General features: G+C 43.3%; 1 protein-coding gene across 1 annotated transcript in view; it reads left to right on the top strand.

The window, feature by feature from the left end:
* The window catches only part of LOC119582056 (gamma-aminobutyric acid receptor subunit alpha-1-like), a gene marked incomplete at its 3' end in the record, with an annotated part of 210,639 nt that overhangs the window by 205,266 nt on the left and 5,128 nt on the right, over nucleotides 1-245 (top strand).

Raw genomic sequence — 245 nt, 5'->3', positions numbered from 1 at the left:
CAAGAACCCCGCCGGAATCAAGTGGGATTCGCCCTGATCTCAACCGGCTGCCGCTGCCTTGGAGACGGCAACAGAAACAACTTTATTTTTCTCCCTTGTGATCCGATTTCCCCCATCTTTAATCACGCTAGAACTCTGGGGAAACTTGTGTTATTTCTTGTTTTTTCTTTATCCCTAATCTTTCTTTTTTTTAGGGGGGGGGAGGAGATTATTACAAATATCATATTCACTGTTAATCACTATCG

This window comes from Penaeus monodon, chromosome 15 (assembly GCF_015228065.2).
Source record: "Penaeus monodon isolate SGIC_2016 chromosome 15, NSTDA_Pmon_1, whole genome shotgun sequence".
Classification (NCBI taxonomy): Eukaryota; Metazoa; Arthropoda; class Malacostraca; order Decapoda; family Penaeidae; genus Penaeus; species Penaeus monodon.
Note: the sequence above shows the minus strand (reverse complement) of the source record. Positions and strands in the feature narration are given on the sequence as shown.